General features: G+C 38.3%; 1 protein-coding gene and 1 pseudogene across 2 annotated transcripts in view; both read right to left on the bottom strand.

The window, feature by feature from the left end:
• TBCA (tubulin folding cofactor A) overlaps positions 1–25,946 on the bottom strand; it is a 107,136-nt gene that overhangs the window by 42,832 nt on the left and 38,358 nt on the right. The window lies entirely within an intron of this gene.
• On the bottom strand, positions 5,243–5,790 carry LOC116751677 (annotated as a pseudogene).

Here is a 25,946-nt window from a genome sequence, read left to right as displayed (position 1 = left end):
CCTAAATCCATCTTAAGGAAGAAAATCATTCCTTACTTTTACTTCACATTTATAGGAAAAAAAACCCCTTTTTTTTGGCCACAGCCATCAGCTTGTGGGATCCTAGTTCCCTGACCAGGGATCAAACCCAGGCCCTGAGCAGTGAAAGCGCAGAGTCCTAACCACAGGACCGCCAGGGAATTCCCTATAGGAAAATTTTATAACTCCAAAAACTCTGGCTCTTTCCCCAGATTAGGAAACATAAACAGGCAAGAACATGAAAAAGATATTCACGCTTTCCAAAAAACTTTCTGGAGTTATAAATATAGTCAATATAGCCCAAACACAAACTTCAAGTCTAACTCACCCAAACAGATGTACTTAAATGACAGTATGTGATTTTGTAATAATGAAAAAGTAAAAGAAACAAAGATAAGATACTTGACCGTGTGAAACTTGTAAGTACAAAATACACAAAAATGAAGACAATTTTTAAAAACATAAGTAGAAAAGATAATATACTATATTCATGCTAATAACATGAGTAAAGCTAAAGTAAAGTGTAGTTAATCAGGTAAAGCTTCAAGTTTTAAGATTCTAGAGAAAAATGTGGATTTTGAAAAATTACTGAGCCAAGAACTTTAAGGCTAACAATCTACTTTCAAGAGTTCATACCCTAACAGTCCTCCTCAGTAAAAGAGACAAATGTTTAGTAAAGGTTACTTTTCTACCAAAACCATGCTTCTAGTACAAATACTGAAGAAAACATGGACAAAGCAAGAGATTATGTATATTTTTTATTAGAATAATGTATTTTGAAACTGCAAGCACATCTACCCTCTGAAATGTAGATAGTGTGCACCTTTACCTAATTTAAAGAGATTTCAATTTCTTTCTTATTAAGAAAAAAAGCAAGAAAAGGGCCTCAGAAGAGCCAAAATTAAGGTCAAAATTTACACTAAAGTTTATATATATGATTTATAGGAGAGATCTTCATGTCCTCATTCAGAGCAGTTACTCTTTAAGTCTATTTCTACAAATTTGGTTTCTTATAAATTTACACAAAAATTTGGTTTCTTGTATTTTAAAGTAATAGATGAGAAAGAGGAAAACTAGTGCCATAGACAGGCATGCTGATAGAAGAAGTAATGATAGAAATCTCACTAGGGATGAGAAAGAAGACCCATATAAAGCAAGGCAGTTAGGAGCACTTCAAGGAGAATATAAAGGCCTCAGCAACCTGATAATCCCCTAAAGTGGTCTTACCTTTACTTATAATAAAGGACAGCAATAAATTTAAGTATTAAAGAAGATTAAATGAGGAGCAGAAGGACCAGGAAGGGTAAAAAGGAAAAATAAAAAAAAAAAAGGCTAAATGATATGCTGTTTAAAAACAAAGAAACTGGGAGACGCAAGAGGGAAGAGATATGGGAACATATGTGTATGTATAACTGATTCACTTTGTTATAAAGCAGAAACTAACACACCATTGTAAAGCAATTATACCCCACTAAAGATGTTAAAATAAATAAATAAATAAAACCAAAACACTCTCTAAAGCAGAAAAAAAAAGAAACTTTTAATAGAAATTTAAATGAGAAAAAACTAATACTCATGGAGCTATGTCTGGTTGTGTTCCACTGGAAAGGTCAGGAGGTAGTCTTCTTGAAGGGCCTTACTAAAAAAAGCCTTCCCCTCCTTGGCCCATTAATCACAGCCAAATTTCTGGTTCTTAGGCTCAAAATTTATTTTGTAAGCCCACCAAGAGTAGAATCATGTCTTAAGGGCAGAACAACGTTGATTAATGAGGCTGATGTATAATGCTAGAATGCCAATTTATTGACATACAATGAGAAGCACAATTGTTTCTGGCACTAGAAAAGTCTTTTTCAAAACGCAAGCCCACTCTCTTATGATAGGCAGACCTATGCAAAAAACCATAGCCTTACCAGAAAATATATTGGTGAGTATGGTACCAAAAAAAGGAAAATTAGATAAAGAGAATTATTTCATAGCTTAAGCAGTTTTCAGTCTTTTCTTGGAGCATTAACATTCTAAGGAGGTGTCTCAGAAGCTCTCTTTGTTTTCTGTTGTTTTATGTGCTTGAAATCTTTTTAAGATTTCTTTTGGAGGAGAAAAAAGTTCCATTGCTAAAAAGTAAAGTAAAACTACTGTTTTACTTAAAGGAAACAGGGTGGTCTTACAAACATTAAAACTATACTCAGAACACCCCCATCTCCTGGACAAGGCTTTAGGTGGACAAAACCAATATTTACCCTGTGATTTTCTTTATTTTGTGCTTTCACTGTTGACCAAGCTTCCTTCCTATTAATACACTTAACACACTCTTTGTAGAAAAGATAATCCAGTCAATCTGTTAACAGTCTAGTCTTATAAGACTAGAACCCATTCTCTCTTTCAGACATCTTTGTGTATCTTTATTATGACCTATTAAATATTGCTTTCATTTTATCCTCTGAGATTAAATCTTATTTCCAGTTTCTTAGGTAATATTTTAATATAATCCTAAGTATTAATAGTGGCATATAAACTATTTTATAAATGTTTCCAGTCAGAATGGTTAAACTGAAATCGTTTTTTGGTGTTTTTAAAAAAGTAAAACTTGAAAGTTTGACTATTTAGTAAGACTCCATCCTTAAGGCTGTATTCAGCTGAGATGTTGTAAGGAGTTGAATAGTGTTGCCCAAAATTCTTGTCTACCCAGAACCTCAGAATGTGATCTTATTTGGAAATAGGTTCTTTTTTTTTTTTTTTTTTTTTTTTTTTATTTTATTTATTTTATTTTTGGCTGTGTTCGGTCTTTGTTGCTGTGCGTGGGCTTTTCTCTAGTAGTGGCGAGCGGGGGCTACTCTTCGTTGTGGCGCATGGGCTTCTCATTGCGGTGGCTCCTCTTGTTGCAGAGAAGGCTTCTCTAGGCTGTGCAACTATTAAGCACGGGCTTCAGTAGTTGCGGCACACGGGCTCAGTAGTTGTGGCGTATGGGCTTAGTTGCTCTGCAGCATGTGGGATCTTCCTGGACCAGGGTTCAAACCTGTGTCCCCTGCATCGGAAGGCAGATTCTTAACCACTGTGCCAACAGGAAAGCCTGGAAATAGGTTTTCTATAGACATAATTCATTAAGATGAGGTCATACAGGATTGGCATGGGGCCTAAGTCCAATGACTGGTGTCCTTATAAGAGACACACCAGGAAGAAGGCCATGTAAAGACAGAAGCAGAGACCGGAGTTATATTGCCAAAAGCCAAAGAAAACGGAGGATTGCTGGCAACCATAAGAAGCTAGAAGAGGCAAGGAAGGATGGAGGGAAGAGCATGATTTGCTGACACCTTGATTCCAGACTTCTAGCCTCAAGAAACGTGAGAGAATAAATTTTAGTTGTGTTAAGCCACCCAGTTCACAGTAATTTTATATTGGCAGCCCTAAGAAATTAATACAGATGTTAACACAAGCTGAATTGCTTCTTTTTAGAGAAATATTTGTGGAACACCAATGCTTTAAAGAGCTTGAATTCCAGTGATCTGCTGTTACTAGGAGGGAACAAAACAGAAACCTTCCAGTTTAAAGTCTTAGAATCTTTTCACTATACCATATTCTCCTATCCATCTGTCCATCCATCCATCCATCCATCCAACCATCCAATAGTTACCATATGCTTACACTGTGCCAAGCAGTGGGCAATGAACAAGACAAATACTATCCCTTCCTTCACAGTGAACTTGTCTAGTCTCACTCAGTAGGTTGTGGAAATCCTTCCATGTTAATGCATACAGCCCTATATCAGGTATTTTTTAATAACTATATGTATGGTGTTTCACTGATCGCATGCAGATTTTAAGCAATATCTTATCGATGAAAACTTAAATTATTTCCAATTTTAAAGTATTATTGTAAACACCGAGATGAACATAATTGTACATACATCTATACCCTTGTCTGCATATCTTATTTAAATGAAAATCGTAGCATGGCTTCTAGGTCTAAGGGTATGTACATTTTACTTAGTGATATGTATTGCCAAATTGCCCTCCATAAAGACTGTACCAACTGACATTTGCATCAACAGTGAGAAGAGAGCCCATTTCTCTCACCAACACTTGGTACTGGTGTTTTCATTTATGCCAATGTTATAGGTGACCAATAATATCATAGCTGTGCTTGTATTTTTGTGATTATTAGTGAGTTATAGTCATTAAGGGTACAGTCTGACTTTCTGAATTTGAATGCAGGTTCCACTGGTTCAGGTTCCTTAAATTCTTGGTGCCTCAGTTCCTCAAGGGTAAAGCAAGGATAACAACAGTATCTGCCAATAGCTGGGAGAATTAAATGGGTTAATAATATCTATGAAGTACTTACAACCATATGTAGTTCATAGTGTTATTATTTCATATGTCATCCAATTCTCCTTTCTTTGTAAATTTTCTGTTTATATTTTTATCTATCTTTATGGTGGAGTGTTCATCTCTCTTATTAATTTGTAAGAACTCTTTTTATATTCTAGATCTTATCCTTTATCTGGCATGTAGTTGGTAAATACTTTGCCCAATATGTCGCTTGTTTTTCCATCTTATTTGATTTTTCTTCCTTTTACCTCATTTTCTGTTCTGTTCTCCTAGAGAAATTTTATTGTATAATGTTTATATACTCAGGTCTATCAATCTTATCTCTATGGCTTCACGATTTATGTGGATAAGAAAGCACTTTTCACAAAATATAGTATTTTAATTTAATGGTAAAGTGAAAGACAGCTAACATTTTTGTTTTTCTTGTTTAGGAGGAGAAACTTCTAGAAGACTTGAGAAGTAATTTCTTGGTAGAGTCTCATTAATTTAATATTCAGGGTGGGCATTACTGATAGATGTGGAAACTTATTACAATCTTTCCTCTTTAAAGAAAAAATGAAAACAATTAGTGATTTGGGACATTACTAAAAAGATTTTCTAGAGTTATAGTTCTCCACAAAGAGTGGCTACAAGTCTCCTGTTTCAGAATTTCTCTCAATCTTAAACATGTTCCTATAAGCAAATGGGTGTCTAGATCCTATGAAATCATATATATAGATTTTACATATTATGAAGAGATTTTGGTTACTGATATCCTAGATAGAAAGGATCACAACATGGAAAGACAGGCTATTAACTGAGGTACTCAACTTTCATTCATTGGCAAATGCCAAATTAGAAACGAAACTTTTTTTTTCCCCACTGGTTGTCAAATAACACTTTATTATTTTCCTTTGCAGTTGTTAACTAGCTGGGCAATCCATCACACCACTGTTGATGTCATCTAAGATGTCGTGAGGGTGGCAGCCATCAACATTGCAGCCCACAGACTAGACGGTCCCCAGGATCTCTTTAATGGTTCCAGAGAGTTCTCTAGCTAAAGATCGATGCCACATCTGTCAGGCAATGTTGACAATCTCAACAAAAGTGATGTTTCCACTGTGCTTAATGTTTTTCTGCTTCTTTCTGTCTCTTGGCAGTTCCTTGAGGGCTCTGATGATCAGGGCAGAGGCAGAAGGTACCACCTCAATCTGGGCCTGTTGGTTCTGAATGGTCAGTTTCACTGTAATCCTCAGACCCTTCCAATCACCAGTTGCTTTGGCAATGTTATCACCAGCTTTCTTTGGAGACAGACCCAGGGGACTGATCATGGGGGAAAGGGCAAATGTGGCACCAACTTCCCCACCGGTGCACCTCAGGTACACAACTTTGATCTCATTGGGGTCGAACTTAGGTGGCATGGTGGAGGCGGCTGGTGTCGGATGAACCTGGATTCAGGACAACCAAAGAAAGTTGCACCTTGGCCTCCTCCGAGCCGAAAGCCGAAAGCAAAACATTTTTAATGCATATAATTTGCTCAATTTTCCTCTCAAGGGAATTAATTTTTCAAAGGAAATTTCATTATGTTTACCTAGGCATGCCTCATCACTCTAGTTCCTTTCAGCTCTGTTCTAATTACAATCCAAAGTTTGCATCCTTTGTGGATTTTCTTGCATGCTTTCTCCCAGGTAATTAATATGATTTAAATAAAATTGTATTTAACATAGCGCCTATGGCACCATGCAGAACACCACCTCCAATTCAATATGATGCCATCATTACCTTTGGTATGATCCAACTGCTAGTTTTTAGCCCATGTTGACAACTAACAAGAACTTATTTTAATTTCCCTAAAATAGTATTAACTATTCTAGTGAAAATTAGATATTAGCTTCCTGCCTACTGAATATGAATTTTGTAATTCTACTCTGTTAAAGCTAACACAATAAGAGCATTCAAGTTTATTTGGCTTAATTTGTCCTTCACATACCCATATGCATGTTTTTCATTCTTCATTATTCTGTACACCCTTTACATACATTCTTAAGGGCAAACATGAGAAGCACAGTTTTATACATCCTACTCACAGGTTTGCATTAAAAACAAAACAACAGACTGAACTGCCCTGGAGCCTGAGGGGAGGGTGGCCTAACTGAGGCTGCTGGCTCAGGAGGGGCCCCACCAGCCAAAGCTGCGACAGTCCTGGGGACCACGGGCAAGAGGACAGACAGAAGAAGCAAGAAGAACTACAATCCTGCAGCCTGTAGAACAAATGCCATATTCACAGGAAGAGAGACAAGATGAAAAGGCAGAGGGCTATGTACCAAATCATGGAACAACATAAAACCCCAGAAAAACAACTAAATGAAGTGGAGATAGGAAACCTTCCAGAAAAAGAATTCAGAATAATCATAGTGAAGATGATCCAGGATCTCGGAAAAAGAATGGAGGCAAAGATCAAGAAGATGCAAGAAATGTTTAACAAAGACCTAGAAGAATTAAAGAACAAACAAACAGAGGTGAACAACACAATAACTGAAATGAAAAATACACTAGAAGGAATCAGTAGCAGAATAACTGAGGTAAAAGAACGCATAAGTGACCTGTAAGACGGAATGGTGGAATTCACTGCTGCAGAACAGATTAAAGAAAAAAGAATGAAAAGAAATGAAGACAGCCTAAGGGACCTCTGAGACAACATTAAATGCAACAACATTCGTATTACAGGGGTCCCAGAAGGAGAAGAGAGAGACAAAGAACCAGAGAAAATATGTGAAGAGATTATAGGCAAAAACTTCCCTAACATGGGAAAGGAAATAGCCACCCAAGTCCACGAAGCGCAGAGAGTCCCATACAGGATAAACCCAAGGAGAAACACGCCAAGACACATAGTAATCAAATTGGCAAAAATTAAAGACAAAGAAAAATTATTGAAAGCAGCAAGGGAAAAACGACAAATAACATACAAGGGAACTCCCATAAGGTTAACAGCTGATTTCTCAGCAGAAACTCTACAAGTCAGACGGGAGTGGCATGATATACTTAAACTGATGAAAGGGAAGAACCTACAATCAAGATTACTCTATCTGGCAAGGATCTCATTCAGATTCGATGGAGAAATCAAAAGCTTTACAGACAAGCAAAAGCTAAGGGAATTCAGCACCACCAAACCAGCTCTACAACAAATGCTAAAGGAACTTCTCTAAATGGGAAACACTAGAGAAGAAAAGGACCTACAAAACAAACCCAAAACAATTAAGAAAATGGTAACAAGAACATACATATTGATAATTACCTTAAACGTGAATGGATTAAATCCTCCAACCAAAAGACACAAGCTCGCTGAATGGATACAAAAACAAGCCCCATATATATGCTGTCTACAAGAGACCCACTTCAGACCTAGGGACACATTCAGACTGAAAGTGAGGGCATGGAAAAAGATATTCCATGCAAATGGAAATCAAAACAAAGCTGGGGTAGCAATACTCATATCAGATAAAATAGACTTTAAAATAATGTTACAAGAGACAAGAAAGGACACTACATAATGATCAAGGGATCAATCCAAGAAGAAGATATAACAATTATAAATATATATGCACCCAACATGGGAGCACCTCAACACATAAGGCAACTGCTAACAGCTATAAAAGAGGAAATTGACAGTAACACAATAATAGTGGGGGACTTTAACACCTCACTTACATCAATGGACAGATCATACAAACATAAAATTAATAAGGAAATACAAGCTTTAAATGACATAATAGACCAGACAGATTTAACTGATATTTATAGGACATTCCGTCCAAAAACATCAGATTACACTTTCTTCTCAAGTGCACACGGAACATTCTCCAGAAGAGATCACATCTTGGGTCACAAATTAAGCCTCAGTAAATTTAAGAAAATTGAAATCATATCAAGCATCTTTTCTGACAACAATGCTATGAGATTAGAAATCAATTAGAGGGTAAAAAAAAAAAGTAAAAACATAAACACATGGAGGCTAAACAGTACATTACTAAATAACTAGGAGATCACTGAAGAAATCAAAGAGGAAATCAAAAAATACTTAGAGACAAATGACAATGAAAACACGATGATCCAAAACCTATGGGTGGCAGCAAAAGCAGTTCTAAGAGGGAAGATTATAGCAATACAAGCCTACCTCAACAAACAAGAAAAATCTCAAATAAACAATTGAAACTTACACCCAAAGGAACTAGAGAAAGAAGAACAAACAAAACCCAAAGTTAGCAGAAGGAAAGAAATCATAAAGATCAGAGCAGAAATAAATGAAATAGAAACAAAGAAAACAATTGCAAAGATCAATAAAACTAAAAACTGGATCTTTGAAAAGATAAACAAAATTGATAAACCATTAGCCAGACTCATCAAGAAAAAGAGGGAGAGGACTCAAATAATAAAATTAGAAATGAAAAAGAAGTTACAACATAAACCGCAGAAATACAAAGCATCCTAAGAGACTACTACAGGCAACTCTATGCCAATAAAATGGACAACCTGGAAGAAATGGGACAAATTCCTAGAGAGGTATAACCTTCCAAGAGTGAACCAGGAAGAAACAGAAAATATGAACAGACCAATCGCAAGAAATGAAATTGAAACTGTGATTTAAAATCTTCCAACAGGGCTTCCCTGGTGGCGCAGTGGTTGAGACTCCGCCTGCCGATGCAGGGGACACAGGTTCGTGCCCCGGTCCGGGAAGATCCCGCATGCCATGGAGCAGCTGCGCCCGTGAGCCATGGCCGCTGGGCCTGCGCGTCCGGAGCCTGCTGCTCCACAATGGGACGGGCCACAGCAGTGAGAGGCCCGCGTACTGCAAAAAAAAAAAAAAAAAAATCTTCCAACAAACAAAAGCCCAGGACCAGATGACTTCACAGGTGAATTCTATCAAACATTTAGAGAAGAGCTAACATCCATCCTTCTCAAACTCTTCCAAAAAACTGCAGAGGAAGAGACACTCCCAAACTCATTCTATGAGGCCGCCATCACCTTGATCCCAAAACCAGACAAAGATACGACAAAAAAAGAAAATTACAGACCAATATCACTGATGAATATAGACGCAAAAATCCTCAACAAAATACTAGCAAACAGAATCCAACAACACATTAAAAGGATCATACACCATGATCAAGTGGGATTTATCCCAGGGATGCAAGAATTCTTCAGTATACACAAATCAATCAATGTGATACACCATATTAACAAATTGAAGGATAAAAATCATATGATCATCTCAATAGATGCAGAAAAAGCTTTTGACAAAATTCAACACTCACTTATGATAAAAACTTTCCAGAAACTGGGCATAGAGGGAACCTACCTCAACATAATAAAGGCCATAAAAAACAAACCCACAGCAACCATCATTCTCAATGGTGAAAAACTGAAAGCATTTCCTCTAAGATCAGGAACAAGACAAGGATGTCCGCTTTCACCACTATTATTCAACATAATTTTGGAAGTCCTAGCCATGGCAATCAGAGAAGAAAAAGAAATAAAAGGAATACAAATTGGTAAAGAAGAAGTAAAACTGTCACCGTTTGCAGATGACATGATACTATACATAGAGAATCCTAAAGATGCCACCAGAAAACTACTAGAGCTAATCAATGAATTTGGCAAAGTTGCAGGATACAAAATTAACGCACAGAAATCTCTTGCATTCCTATACACTAACGAAAAATCTGAAAGAGAAATTATGGAAACACTCCCATTTACCACTGCAACAAAAAGAATAAAATACCTAGGAATAAACCTACCTAGGGAGACAAGAGACCTGTATGCGGAAAACTATAAGACACTGTTGAAAGAAATTAAAGATGATACCAACAGATGGAGAGATATACCATGTTCTTGGATTAGAAGAATCAATATTGTGAAAATGACTATACTACCCAAAGCAATCTACAGATTCAATGCAATCCCTATCAAATTACCAGTGGCATTTTTTACAGAACTAGAACAAAAAACCTTAAAATCTGTATGGAGACACAAAAGACCCCAAATAGCCAAAGCAGTCTTGAGGGAAAAAAACCGAGCTGGAGGAATCAGACTCCCTGACTTCAGACTATACTACAAAGCTACAGTAATCAAGACAATATGGTACTGGCACACAAAAACAGAAATATAGATCAATAGAACAGGACACAAAGCCCAGAGATAAACCCATGCACCTATGGTCAACTAATCTATTGCAAAGGAGGCAAGGATATACAATGGAGAAAAGACAGTCTCTTCAATAAATGGTGCTGGGAAAACTGGACAGCTACGTGTAAAAGAATGAAAGTAGAACACTCCCTAACACTAAACACAAAAATAAACTCAAAATGGATTAGAGACCTAAATGTAAGATGGGACACCATAAATCCCTTAGAGGAAAACACAGGAAGAACACTCTGACATAAATCACAGCAAGATCTTTTTTGACCCACCTCCTACAGTAATGGAAATAAAAACAAAAAAAAAACAAATGGGACCTAATGAATGGGAAAAAATGTTTGCAAATGAATCAACGGACAAAGGATTAATCTCCAAAATAAATAAACATCTCATGCAGCTCAATATTAAAAAAACAAACAACCCAATCCAAAAATGGGCAGAACACCTAAATAGACATTTCTGCAAAGAGGACACACAGATGGCCAAGAAGCATATGAAAAGCTGCTCAACATCACTAATTATTAGAGAAATGCAAATCAAAACTACAACGACGTTATCACCTCACACCAGTTAGAATGGGCATCATCAGAAAATCTACTAACAACAAATGCTGGAGATGGTGTGGAGAAAAGGGAACCCTCTTGCACTGTTGGTGGGAATGTAAGTTGATACAACCAGTATGGAGAACAGTATGGAGGTTCATTACAAAGTTAAAAATAGAATTACCATATGACCCAGCAATCCCACTACTGGCCATATACCCAGAGAAAACCATAATTCAAAAAGACACATGCACCCCAATGTTCATTGCAGCATTATTTACAATAGCCAGGTCATGGAAGCAACCTAAATGCCCATCGACAGACAACTGGATAAAGAAGATGTGGTACATATATACAATGGAATATTACTCAGCCATAAAAGGAATGAAACTGGGTCATTTGTAGAGACGTGGATGAATCTAGGGAGTGTCATACAGAGTGAAGTAAGTCAGAAGGAGAAAAACAAATATTGCATATTAATGCATATATGTGGAACCTAGAAAAATGGCACAGATGAACCGGTTTGCAGGCAGAAATTGAGACACAGATGTAGAGAACAAACGTATGGACACCAAGGGCGGAAAGCAGCGGCAGGTGGTGGTGGTGTGATGAATTGGGAGATTGGGATTGACATGTATACACTGAAATGTATAAAATGGATGACTAATAAGAACCTGCTGTATAAAAAAAATAAAATTCAAAAAAGAAGTTAAAAAAAAAGAAAAAAAGCTAAAAAAACAACATAAAACAGGATTATCTCCACTTAAAAGAAATCCCCAAAGCAGAAATTCATCCATTTAAAATAAACTCTGATTGTGCAACCACTACTATGTAGCACATAACTAGACATAGTCCAACAGAGGACAAGTTGGTTCTAAGTTAAAAAATCTAGCTGGAAAAGAAAAAATTTAAACAAAAGGAAACAACTGTTTTCTTTAGCTCGACAATGCAGGCTTCAAACTGTCACTAGAATTCCTTTGCTTTACTTAGATAATTCAATAAACAGACACAATGTCTATAGAATTCCAAATTTCTCAAAAGGACATTAAAGACCCCCGGCTGTATTTCTCATTATACACTCCATGCTTTTTTGTTTGTTTGTTTTTGTTTTTGTTTTGGCTGCATTGGGTCTTCGTTGCTGCTCGCAGGCTTTCTCTAGTTAGGGCAAACAGGAGCTACTCTTCATTGTGGTGCGCAGGCTTCTTATTGTGGTGGCTTTTCTGTGGAGCACAGGCTCTAGGTGCGTGGGCTTCAGTAGTTGTGGCACGTGGGCTCAGTAGTTGTGGCTCCCAGGCTCTAGAGTGCAGGCTCAGTAGTTGTGGCACATGGGCTTAGTTGCTCCCCGACATGTGGGATCTTCCTGGACCAGGGCTGGAACCCGTGTGCCTTGCATTGGCAGGTGGATTCTTAACCACTGTGCCACCAGGGAAGCCCCAACACTCCATGCTTTTTACACAGCTATCATAATGTCCATAAAATGTCCCAAGTATATCCAACTCATTTCCTAAATGGAGATTTTTATCTTATTTCTTTTGCTAAGAGAACATGATTCCCCTTCCCAATCCTCAACGCCTCATCTTGACCACTCACTCAAGATCTACTTCAAATGTCATTTCTTCCAGGAAGCCTTCCTCAACTCACCCAGCAAAATTTTAAACTGATTTCTTATCCAAATAACTATAACCGAAATAGTTGTATCTTGATGACAATATACATCTACATAATGCTTTACAGTTGAGCTGCTTGCACAACAGGATCTCTTTTGGAAATATATGAGACTAACATCCCCAAAAGTTTTCTAAAGAGCTTATAATTGAACCGTTTTCCTGTTTCTTTAAACCAATAGCTACAGCCACTCCTGAAGTTTTTGACATAAATATGAAAAAGCTCATGTCGCTAAGGAAACTATCAGAAGTCTATCTGCTAGGTGTGAACACTCACATCTGCAGATCTGATTCTTAGACTGAAAGTATGACCAAAAGCCTTTGTTAACAACGACAATAAAAACAAAAAGCAGGCAGTCCTTTCCTTATTAAAACATGAAAGGCTAGCCATCTCCAGTGACTGTTTTCCAGCTTTCTTTGGCAAATAGTGCAAGTGTTAGCAGTGGGATTATTTATGTGATGGGAATTTTAAAGAAAGTAGAGTATTCCATAACTCAGCCTATATAAGAAGTAATTTACCAATTCTCCTACTCAGGTCAAATAAAATTTAAGCCAATGGAATGTCAGAAGATCTGGGTTTTAGTTCTAATTCTTGACTACCTTGTAATGTGATCTTGGGTAAGCTGCTTAATTTCTCTGGGTCTCAGGTTCAACATCTGTAAAATGAGGGGGCTGGACTAGATGATCCCTAGGGTATGTTGCAGCTCAAAAATGGAAAGGAAGAAACGCATCTTAAATTCATTTTATTAATAGTGGAAATCAAACTATCAGCAGAGACTGATAATTTTTTCTATTTATTTACAAAGCTGATAAATAATATTCTTAAACTGACCCTAAAATGCTTAGTTGGGTTTTCAGTCAATAAATCTAGCACTTAAAGTTTAACTATCAATTTCTCGTCTCTTTACTGATATATCTTTCATCCTTAGGTCTCAAAAGTTGCCATAAAATTTCTTGTTTCTATGCAATTCATGATATAATTCATCCCACTCTGGTGTTTCAACAATTTAACGGTTCTAATTGCCTTATTATCTGCTCTGGTGCAGTAGTAAAGCCTCTGAACATTTCATTTACCTTACCAACAAGAAATCCCATATATCTCAGCCTTAAGGATATTACCTCTACCTCTTGGATGAGCAGAGGCATGAAGAACTTAAGCTCTCTGGAAAGCCAATATAATCTATCACTATTTAACTGTTTGTCAATGTTTATGCCTGTCTCAACTCACATTTAATGGGGCTTTTTATTGTTATTTTCCACTATAAAATTTTGAAGACACCTAAATGTCACTAATTCCCTTCTAAGTTTAGCATGTCTATTGCAATGTTACTTACCTGGGAGACACAGTAACATGGTACAAATGAATGCTATGGAGTTAAGCAGACTAACTCCAAATCTTAGTTCTGACCTTTGCTATTTATATGACCTTAAGCAAGTTACTTGCCTCTTTGAGGCTGTTTCCCCAAGTAAAATAGGAAGACTAACTACTCTACAATACTGTAGTGAATATAAAGTTAAGTACAGTTCCTGGTCTGATGCTGCACACGTAACAAGTATTCAGTAACTGTTACTCATGTGCTTCCCATACCAAGTGCTCCCACTTGGCTGTGATTCTGTTTGTTGAGCTGGCCAGTTTGAAAATAGATTTTAGTCACTAGCTGCTTCTATAGGAGTGTTTCCAAACGGCTGGTTGTAACCCATTAGTCAGGGTTCTAATCCATGACTCCTGAAATCAATTCAGTGGGTTTTGGTCAGCACTGTTTTAATGGAAAAGAACAGAATGGAACTGGAAATATCAGAGTACATTATAAGTGCTAAAAATAGGAATACTTCATTAAACTTTTGTTCCAGTTTTATAAATGTGTGTGTGTACTGTGCCATGATGAAAAAAAAAGTCTATTTCTTACTCTGGGTTGGATCAAAAAAGTTTGAAGTACACTGCTCTATAGAGAAGGTTAGTTATCTTCAGTTGGATCACTTCCCTTCCCTGCCCATCTTTTCCAGGGAATGTCCTACTAAGACCAGCATTTCAGTATCTCAAAGTCAAGAAGCCCACCAGCACTACTCCCCTACAGAAAACAGTTATATATATATTCCTGAGGTTACCTACATTGTTAATAAGACCAAGAGGCAGAAGTGATACCCTTAGAAATACTTTTCTTAACTACTTATCAAATCCTCCTTTCATATTTTGCTTCTTTTGAAACACAGTAGCAAGTAAAAGGCTCCTTGGGGGCCTTAAAAAAATAAAAATAAAAACAGATACTAAAGAAAGTTACAACCAGAAACCCAGTTATTCAAATAAGAATTCAACATTAAAATCTAAAATGTATTCCATAACCACAACCCCTTCAGTAAAATACATTAATCTTTTGGGGAGAATATTTTATCTTTTAAAGCAGATCCAATTTTTTTCTTTCATTGTTAATTTTTTAAAAACGCTTATTGTAGTTGATTTACAATGTTGTGTTAGTTTCAGGTGTACAGCAAAGTGAATCTGTTATACATATATCCACTTTTTTTTTCTAAGATTCTTTTCCCATATAGGCCATTACAGAGTAGTGAGTAGAGTTCCCTGTGCTATACGGCACGTTCTTCCTAGTTATCGATTTTATATATAGTCATGTGTATATGTCAATCCCAATCTCCCAATTTGTCCCTCCTTTCCCTTATCCCCTGGTAACCATAAGTTTGTTTTCTACATCCGTGACTCTACTTCTGCTTTGTAAATAAGTTCATTTGTATCCATTTTTTTAAAGATTCCACATATAAGTGATATCATATGATATTTGTCTTTCTCTGACTTACTTCACTCAGTATGATAATCTCTAGGTCCATCCATGTTGCTGCAAGTGGCATTATTTTGTTCTTTTTTATGGCCGAGTAATATTCCATTATATATATGTACCACATCTTCTTTATCCATTCCTCTGGTGATGGACATTTAGGTTGCTTCCATGTCCTGGCTATTGTAAATAGTGCTACAATGAACATTTGGGTGCATGTATCTTTTTGAATTATGTTTTTCTCTCTAGATATATGACCAGGAGTGGGATTGCTGGGTCATATGGTAGCTCTATTTTCAGTTTTTTAAGGAACTTCCATACTGTTCTCCATACTGGCAGTACAATTTACATTCTTACCAACAGTGTAGGAGGGTTCCCTTTTCTGCACACCCTCTCCAGCATTTATTGTTTGTAGATTTTTTGATGATGGCCATTCTGACTGGTGTGAGGTGATACCTCATTGTAGTTTTGATCTGCATTTCTCAAATAATTAGTGATGTTGAGCATCTTTTCACATGCTTTTTGGTCATCTGTGTGTCTTCTCTATGTCTATTTAGATAATAGACATGTCTATTAGATAAGAGAAATGTCTATATAGATCTTCTGCCCATTTTTTGATTGGGTTATCTGTTTTTTTGATATTGAGGTCATGAGCTGTTTGTATATTTTGGAGATTAATCCCTTGTTGGTTGCTTCATTTGCAAATATTTTCTCCCATTCTAAGGGTTGTCTTTTTGTTTTATGGTTTCCTTTGCTGTGCAAAAGCTTTTAAGTTTAATTAGATCCCATGCTTATTTTTGTTATTATTTTCATTACTCTGGGAGGTGGGTCAAAAAGATCTTGCTGCTTTTTTCCAACGGTGGGAAGGAGGTGGGCCTGGCTCCACACGGCCTTGGGGCCAGAGCCCAGGTCCCCGCCTGCCCCAGCGCCGGCCTCCAGCCAAGCCCTGAGCCTCCGTCCTGGGTCACAGTGGCCGGAGGTGCGCCCGGGTCCGCAGGACAGGCGGGCACAGAGGTTGCTTGTGTTGGGGTGGGGGGTACGGCGAGGTTCCGGCATCTCCGCAGAGCATTGCAGGTCTGGGCCTGGGGGCACCACAGCTTGCTATTCTCTCTGCACTTTCCTGGCTCTGAAGCCTCGAGAACACAGCTAGGCATCAGTAGTTTAATGCAGAGTTTGCCTGCTGGGAACTAGAGGCCTGCTGGGGTCTCAGTTCTTGACTGGCCCCGGAACATGAGGTTGCCAGGCATGTGACAGCAGCAGGTAGGAGTGAGCTGCTGGTGCAGTGATTAGCAGGAAAGGAAGGACAATAGCTGTTGGCCTGTGAACCTAGGCAAGAATGACCAGCCAACACAATCCAGACCAAGATCCGTGGGCCCAGCTCAGTCCTGTGTGGCTGGTCAGTGCAATAGACCTGCAGGTGTGGCTCTTTTCACTCTAAGACTGGCTTCAGGACAGATCCTGCTGATGAGCCCAGGGCACCGCCCTCAGTTCTCCAGGAGAGTGCACCGGAGTGGAGCCAGGGGGATGTGCCCAACTCACAGCACAGCGGCCACGCACGTCCAGTCTGCTTGCAAGGGCAGTGGAGAACCGGGGGAAGTCATGGCCTTGGGAGTGTCCTCTGATGAAAAAGAACCTGCAGGCTTATAAAATAACTTTTGTGTGAAACGTTGGTGTGTTGAAAAGCAGTTCTGTGTGCTTTTCCCCTTGGTGTGGATCAGCAGTGCTGAGGCAGCAGGCGTGACACAGAAGTGTGAGCAGAGATGGTCTGGAATTCCCAAACTCCAGGGAAACTAAAGGTGACAGCCAGCCTAGTGAAGAGGACAGGAGTTGGGGGCCGGTGGCGGTGGGGCAGGAAGGTGCCTGAAGGCAGCAGCGTCCCACCTGTGGTGGCGGCAGCCCAGCAGGTGCCCCTTGTCGCAGGGACCTAATCCTGGCTCCAGCCGGGTGGTCAGTGGAGCTGCAAGGTCTTCTGGGTGAGGAGACCCCACAGTCCTGAGCTGTTCTTTTCTGTGTTTGGTCATCTCCCCCCATCCAAGGGGAGAAATCTAGATGAGGTTTAAGAATTAGTGCTTTAAGAATGTGGATCTCGTAGTTGAGATCTTGGAACACATGTTTTCAGCACAAGGTGTTAAGGTGAATGGAAGAATTTAACGCCTTTTCAAGGAGTGTATCTCCATGTGGGCAGAACTAGAGAATAAATGGGTCTTAAATAAAAAAATTTTTAAAAAAGATCTTGCTGTGATTTATGTCAAAGAGTGTTCTGCTTATGTTTTCCTCTGAGAGCTTTATAGGGTCTGACCTTACATTTTAGGTCTTTAATCCATTTTGAGTTTATTCTTGTGTATGGTGTTAGGGAGTATTCTAATTTCATTCTTTTACATGTAGCTGTCCAGTTTTCCCAGCACTACTTACTGAAGAGACTGTCTTTTCTCCATTGTATATTCTTGCCTCCTTTGTCATAGATTAGGTGGCCACAGGTGTGTGAGTTTATCTCTGGGCTTTCTATCCTGTTCCATTGATTTATATTTCTGTTTTTGTGCCAGTACCATACTGTTTTGAATACTGAAGCTTTGTAGTATAGTTAAAGCAGATCTAAGTTAAATGGAAGTTGGGGGAGGGCTGTTAGGGAAGGCTTTTTCAAGAAAATAATGTCAAAGTTAGGATTTGATGAATGAGTAAGAATTAGCAGAGCAAAGAAGAGGGAAAGGGTATATGACAGGAGTAGCAAGCAGGGTGGCAGCAATTTAGGTACCAAGAAGAGCACAAAAGATTCTAAAGTGAGAGAGAATATGGGAAGTTGGTTTGAAAATTAAGTAAGGCTGATTCATTCGGTGTGGAGAAAAGCAGCAAAAGATAAACAAGAGAGTAAGGGCCCAGAACATAACCTTATAAGGTCATACTAAAGAATTTGGATTTTTCCTAAGTGTATTTAACAGACTTATCAGGTGAGTGACCTACTCAATCATATTTACCTTTTAAAAAGATTATAAAAAAAAAATCACTGTGACTGCAACATGGACAATGTAATAGAGAGGGGCAGGGCTAGGGCCACGCAGATAAGGGGAGTGTGATTGTAATACAGGAGAAAAATGGTTGTGGTCTACTCAAGAGTAGTAGCTGTGGGAATGAAGAGATATAGATAAAATTGATTATTTTAGCCAGGGTGAATAATGGATGTGGGAAGATTAGGGAGCAGGAGAATCCAAAGGTAACTGGGCAGATAGTGGTGTGGTAGTGCCAGTGCCTGAGATAAGGAGACCAGGAAGAGAGTGGGAAAGAGAAAATATAAAATTAGGACCTTGTTATACTGGAGGTGCCTATGTGACATTAAAGTGGAAATGTCCAGAAGTACCCAGACCTAGAGTTCAAAAGGAAGATATATATGAGGGAATCAGGAACATACTGATGTAACTGGGGTCATAGGAGTGAAGGAGGCTGCTCATTGGAGTGTTTACAAAGTGAAAAGGGAAAAAAGCCCCAGGTAGAGCCCTAGAGAACATTTGAGAGAGGGTAAGCTACACTAAGGCAAGAAGTACTGACACAACTGTCTTTTGTTAAAATTGGTGTATAATTGACATATAACATCATTATATTAGTTCGGGTGTACAACATAACGATTCGACATTTATAAGTATTGCAAAATGATGCCCACAATGCCCATCACCATACAGAGTTACAAAAATTTTTTTATTGTGATGAGAAATTTTCTGTCTTATTTACCACTATATCCCTGCCATGCAGACAGTATCTGTCATATATCAGTGGCTCAATCAATTTCTGTTACACAAATAACAAAGGAAGAAAAAAACAAAAATAAGACTGAGAAGGAGTAAAGAGGGGAAGATCAGAGTACTTGTCTTCTGAAGGGAAATAAAGAAGGGAAACCAGAGTACTGCAGTATCACTGTAGCCAAGGAAAGAAAGTAGGATAGAAAGCTTTTCAAGGAGGGGAAAGTAATTCTGTCAACGGCTGCTAGTAAGTCAAGATAAAGACTGTTAGATATTATGAGTGAGCTTTGTTTCACTGCTGATGAACTCTTTCGACAAGTCTGGCTCCTAGGGAGGGAAATGAGATAAAGGTTTTTTTGCTGTTGATTCTTTAAGATATTAGTGACTTCAGCATGTTTGAATACTTTTGGGAATAAACTTGAAAAGAGATTAAAGAGAAAAGACAAACACTTACCAAAGGGATGGGATTCGGTACACAGATAGAATGATGCCTTTTTTTTTTTTTTTTTTTTTATGCGTTACGCGGGCCTCTCACTGTTGTGGCCTCTCCCGTCGCGGAGGACAGGCTCCGGACGCGCAGGCTCAGCGGCCATGGCTCACGGGCCCAGCCGCTCCGCGGCATGTGGGATCCTCCCAGACCGGGGCACGAACCCGTGTCCCCTGCATCGGCAGGCGGACTCTCAACCACTGCGCCACCAGGGAAGCCCAGAATGATGCCTTTTAATAAAAGGTTAAGATCTTTGATTCTAAGAGGAAGTAATGAGTACAGTAAGAATAAAGATGCATGTGACTCTCTAGGTTTGATGGCGCTTGGGACACAAAGAGCATGTGATTCTGTCATTAGCCAGGGAAGACTTCAGGAAAGAAGTAATGATTAAGAAGAGACCTAAAAATTGAGGACTAAGTATTATTCAAAGCAGTATGCTGGGGAATGTTCTAGTCAGAGGAAACTGCATATTTAGAAAAGGGCTGAAGGGAGATTTTGTATTAAATAATTGATATATTTACCAATCCTGAAAACATAGACTAGGGAAATTAGCTTGAGCCTGGATTTAACCCTTGGCTAAACTTCCTTTACTCCTCAAGCTGCTGCTGATAAAGTTCAGGGAATACTTTCTACCCTAAGAGGCCACTCTAGTTATCCCAATCAGGACTTTCTCTAACAATTATGGATTAGAAATATTTGAAAAACTGAGCACTGATTCATCAGCCTGTCATTCAGCTATGAATCAAACACTTTTTGAATAACTACTAAGTTCAAGGCACCATCCTGCATTCTGAAGACTGCAAAGAGAATAAAGCATGTTGTGTCACTCTCAAGGAGCTTAAGTCCCTTCATGGGTAGAATAAGTGAAATGTTACCTGAGGCCCAGAGCCCAAAGCAAATATTTACTCCTTCTTTCTACCCCTTATTCCCCATCTTTCTGTTGTCTTATGTCTCTATCTACATATCTCTCACTGATCCCTCCCCTTCTTCTCCCAACCTTGCTGGTCATAAAATTAAAGTATAGAAAAATTTTAATATTTATTCTATTTAGTAAACTCCGTTTCATATTTCTAAGACCTTTAAACAAAAATCAGGTAATGTCAACATTTTATATTCTAAAGAAAAGAAAATAAACTAAGTTATTTCTGTAAAAGGTCCTCAATGATTTTTTTCCCTATATGTCATTGGTCTCCAAGAAAATACAGAAGACATTTGGGGACTTAACATTTGAGGACTTAACTCTCAGTAAATACCCCAAAATGTTCATGTAATATAATTTTAATTTTGCTGAAATACAGTTATGGTTATGAGCTGTGGTATTCAGGAACAAGTCACCAATATGGTGAATGAGTCTGACAACTGTCCAGAATCCAATCTCAGCGTAGCTGTTCTGTTCTTTCTTTTGTCTGTGTGTGTGACATAACTCTAGTAAATGAACTAACCACAAACCAACAAAAACCCATTTTGTTTCTTTGAGGAAAAAGAGCCAGAAAAGAAAGTCAATTGCTACTGGCAGTGATAATAGTAAGTAAAGGAATCTAAGAAAATTACTGCGTTTGCAAATGTGGGGGATTTGAAAAGATCTTGGAACACATTCCTTAACAAAACATAAACTGTCTATTGTATTTTCCTCCACGTCCATGCCATTTTCTAGCAACATGACAAATAATAGCCGGAAAATTAACTGGTCTGAGACCTGGAATAACTATCAGAGTTCTTAAAGATTTGATAATCAACTACAGAATTAAGGTATTTAATCACACCATTAGACTCAAAAGACAAGCTAGGAAAAAGAAATGCCAGAGTCAAAAGTTATTGCCTTACTAAAGGATAGCATGTTAACGGTTAGAGGCATGGACTAAGAAACCTAAACCCTAGATTGGAGAGCCTCTATTTTGCCTCTTAATATCTGTGTACCCTTTTGAAAGTCACTTAATTTCTGTTAGCCAGGTCCTTGGAGAAGCAGACACTAAGATGGGATAAAACTTGCGAGGATTCTGTCAGTGCAAATACCCATGAGACAGAAAATGGGAAGGGAGCTGGAGAAGGTTGGGAGGGTCATCAGACCATGATGCAAGTCTGAGCCTGAATGAAAGAAAGAGTGAGGAAAGGTTAGGAGGAAGCATCCTAGACAGTTTTAGGAAGGTTTGGCAAGGCCACTGGGGAGTCCTCAGGCCAAAGGTGGCTATTACGGGAATCCCATGTCCCTCAGGAAAAGGTCTGTCTGCCACTAGCTGTCAGCAGCTCATGGGAAGCAAGGCTTTGGGAAAAATGTAGTAACAGATTTCACAGTCCAGTAGCAGGGGCCCTTGGTTAATTATACTCCCTGCATTTGGAAGTCTTCAAGTTCCATTCTCACGGCCACCACAACCTCTTCTGATTTTCACATCTATAAATTCTCTATTTTTGTCCTTCCTACTTTACAAGTTGTCCCAAATATCATGATAGGCACTAGGGATATAATGGTGAAAAAAGAGCAACACGGTCTCTGCCCTCAGAGAACATACACTCTAATGGAAAGATCCAGAGAAGCAAAGAGGCAATTAAATACTGTGTGGATTAATCAGACTGTCACTCACCTACAAATCTAGACTTCTTAGTATGACATACACAACAGTATCCTAAATTATTTTATCAACCATTCTCTTACTATCTCCTCAGTACCCACATACCGTAGATGCTCCAGCCATCACAAACGTTTTTACTCACCCCTGAATATACTGATTCACACCTCCATGCTTTTACATATATAGTTCTATCTGGAATGTGACTTCTGCAAGATCCCACTCAAACGTCAGTTGTCATAAGCCTCCTCTAACCCTAGAGCACTGGTTCTCAACAAGGACAATTTTATTCCCTACCTACCAGTGGAGCATTTGACAATGTCTGGAGACCATTTTGGTTGCCACAAGTGTGTGTGCATGTGTGTGTTGGGGGGAGGGGTGGAGAGGGAAGGTGAGCTACTGACATCTAGTGGGTAGAGGCCAGGCTTACTGCTAAACACCCTACAATATAAAGGACAGCCTTCGCCCAGTCCCCAACAAAGAATTACCCAGGGCAAAATGTCAAAAGTGTAAAGGTTGAAAAACTCTGTCCTAGAGGCAGTTTGTCATAACCTCGTCTGGGTTCATGAAGCATTCTGACCTTACTCACAAGGCCTTTGTCTTTCTCTGAAACAATAAGCTCCTATAAAACAGAAGGTGATATTCATCTTTCATATCCAATGACCTCACATGGTCTCGTCACTTTTACAAATTTGTCAAAGTAAAATAAAGGTATAAGTCAGTGCACTGGTGGTACTCAACAGGTGATCTCATCCTGGCTCTACCACTTCCTAGCTGTTTATCTTTGGGAAAATTATTTAAACTCAATTTCTTCATCTGTAAAATGGGGCTCACTGCAATTACTTCATGTACAGGTTATGAGGGTGAAGTGACACATATATGAAATGCCTAGCTATGTATGACACATAATGAAAGCTCAAAAGATATCAACATTGCTGTTCCCATGACCTTTTAGGTTGTCAAAAGAAGCAAAGGGAAGCTAAAGGTGGGAGCAGGAGGTAGTGAGAAGAAATTTTAGAAGCAAAAAACATTAGTATTCAGCAAGTCAATTTTAAAAGTGATATATGTCTGCCTTTCCCTTTTCAGCATTTTTCTCATCACTCATTGGGTTTAAGGTAGTACTTTGTTTAATATTTATTTGTAATTCAGAGCAATGCTATAATACTTATTTTAATTCAAAATACTGTCCTTGCTACTAAAATGAATTTAATTTAGGTCACAAACTTAGTTTATCTAAGGGCAGTAGCACTGTATTCTAAGTGAAGTATCACTAATTTCACAATTTTATACATCAAATAAGGAAGACACTGGTCTGAATTTTCACAATGAGTATAAACCTGAACATCTGATATTATGGGATGTTAAGCTACGATATATCATGCGTTATGTGTTAAACAGCACTTATGAATGTTCATTCAAGTAAAAACTGGTGATGGTGTGAGAGGCTGATTTTGGCAAAAATTGAATAACAAAGTTCTGGTGAACAGTGGTTAATGTTTAGCATAGAGCCGTGCACATAGTACATGTTCAATAAATAGCTACTGAAATAAATCCAATGAAGGAATCCTCAGAACTGGGAAAATTTACGACAGTCCAGATTGGCAATAGTATTAGTACCTGACAGAGTGGTTCCAGTTATCAATTCTCACATCTTCTCTCACCAAAACTGCTGAAATCTGTTTATGGGAAAATATTTTTCTCATGAGAAGAAAGGGACTTTCAAAGGCTGTAGCAGCCAGTTAAAACTGCAAGAAAGGTAAGCTTCTATATGCCTGCTGCTAGGGAAAGAACTGGTTGTTGATGTCTTCAAATTTACTGGCCACCTCTTGTTCCAATAGTAGTAAAACCTGCATATGAAGAGTGAATGGGTTTTTTTTTTTTTGGCTGCATTGGGTCTTTGCTGCTGCGTGAGGGCTTTCTCTAGTTGCGGCGAGTGGGGGTTACTCTTCATTGTGGTGTGCAGGCTTCTCTTGTTGCTGAGCATGGGCTCTAGGCATGCTGGCCTCAGCAGTTGCAGCATGCGCACTTAGTAGTTCTGGCCAGCAGGCTCTAGAGCGCAGGCTCAGTAGTTCTGGCGCATGGGCTTGGTTGCTCTGTGGCATATGGGATCTTCCCCGATCAGGAACCGAAAAAGGAAAAAGAAATGCCAGAGTCAAAAGTGCCCTCTGCACTGGCAGGTGGATTCTTAACCATTGTGCCACCAGGGAAGTCCCGAAGAGTGAATGGTTTTTGTCCACTTGGTTCCCAACAGAGAATTTCAGCCTTTAGAAGCATCTCAAACTTGCCACTCAAGACCTATTTCAGTATTTCTAATTTATGAAACCAAAATTTCAGCCAAGTGGGACATTAAACTGGAGAATACATTTCAAAAATAAGATGGAAAAAAAGGATTTACCTTATTTTACTTTTACAGAAAACATCTATTCCAGAAGAGAGGATTGATTGGTATAATAATATGCACTTGACCTTTACCAAAAAAACTATTCCTAGCAAAAAAACTATGCCCCAATACAATCTTCAGTAATAAACTTAACTCCTATGCCTAAACCTACTTTCAGATATTAACTTGGTAGTCATAATAATAAATCCACAAACTGTAAAAAGCAAACTCTCATAAATATGTTTCTTTTTTTTTCTTGGTTTTGAACTGGCATGAGAAATAATAGAAATTCACTTTGCATATATATCATTCATTCCTGTGGTCACAAAAAAATGTACCATCCAGGGGCTTCCCTGGTGTCGCAGTGGTTGAGAGTCCGTCTGATGATGCAGGGAACACGGGTTCATGTCCCAGTCCAGGAGGATCCCACATGCTGCGGAGCGGCTGGGCCCGTGAGCCATGGCCACTGAGCCTGCGCGTCCGGAGCCTGTGCTCCACAACGGGAGAGGCCACAACAGTGAGAGGCCTGCGTACCGCAAAAAAACAAAACAAAACAAAACAAAACAAAACAAAACAAAAATGTACCATCCAGACCACAAATTAGGTACTATGCTTTTGTTTTCACTTTAAAGAATTATGAAAGGCCCCAATTTTTGGTGAAGTCTTAATTTATCCAGATTACATACATCACAACATTATTTAACCCAGTCAATACATTCTTCAACATTTACTTATATCATGCAATCAGCTTCTTCAAGATAAAACTGTTTTGAAACCAACTCAAATCTCTATTAGCTTTGTATTTGGAATTACTATGAAGCATGAAACATAAAACATCCAAGAACTATTTTCTAATCTCTTCTCTAAAGAAGTACTATTAAAAGCAATGCACCTAAACAAAACTTTATTATTCTAATTCATAGGAAGTCAGCGTTAAAGTTTACTTATATTTTAAAGGAAATTATATTTTTAAAATCCTTCCTTATATATAAATATATATACATATAGGCCAAATCTTTAAGAATAAGATTTATTTCTGGAAAATAACCAACTATTTATAATACTTATAATTTCACAGATATAATACTACTGGAAATTTTCTGAAAAAAATCTGGCTTTATTATGTTAAAAACTATCTTAAAATGATCACTTTTACTATATATAATGTTCTCTTTGTCAGCAAAAAATATATCAGCATTTATTACTCCCATATGACTTCTATAAAAAATTTTGGTTACAATAATCAAAATGTAATGTAAAATAATTTCTTATTACATTAAG

The sequence above is a fragment of the Phocoena sinus genome, chromosome 3 (assembly GCF_008692025.1).
Source record: "Phocoena sinus isolate mPhoSin1 chromosome 3, mPhoSin1.pri, whole genome shotgun sequence".
NCBI classification, from domain to species: Eukaryota; Metazoa; Chordata; class Mammalia; order Artiodactyla; family Phocoenidae; genus Phocoena; species Phocoena sinus.
The sequence above is the reverse complement of the archived record's forward strand: the minus strand, read 5'-3'. Positions and strand labels throughout refer to the sequence as shown.